The sequence below is a fragment of the Penaeus monodon genome, chromosome 34 (genome assembly GCF_015228065.2).
Source record: "Penaeus monodon isolate SGIC_2016 chromosome 34, NSTDA_Pmon_1, whole genome shotgun sequence".
Lineage (NCBI taxonomy): Eukaryota > Metazoa > Arthropoda > Malacostraca > Decapoda > Penaeidae > Penaeus > Penaeus monodon.
Window position 1 is genome coordinate 14,579,142 of NC_051419.1, and position 254 is coordinate 14,579,395.

A 254-nucleotide genomic window follows, 5' to 3' on the forward strand; every position below is an offset into this window, starting at 1 on the left:
GTCTTCCTTATGCATTTGCTTGCTTACATCTGTACATCTACCAATCTATACCTGTATAACTACTTGCCTCCACCAATCTGTCTATCTAGTACATACATCTGTCTACATTTGTGAACATACGCGTGTACACCTGTATACCTACTTGTCTACAGCTGTACTACTTGTCTATATATACTCTTGTCTTTCATTTTCTGGACATAACTTATAATATACTGGCATTACACAACAAAAAAATTAGTTATCCTTCACTTTAC

The 254-nt window shown here is 35.0% G+C and overlaps 1 protein-coding gene across 1 annotated transcript in view; it reads right to left on the reverse strand.

The window, feature by feature from the left end:
• The window catches only part of LOC119594919 (store-operated calcium entry regulator STIMATE-like), a gene marked incomplete in the record, with an annotated part of 15,855 nt that overhangs the window by 9,350 nt on the left and 6,251 nt on the right, over nucleotides 1-254 (reverse strand).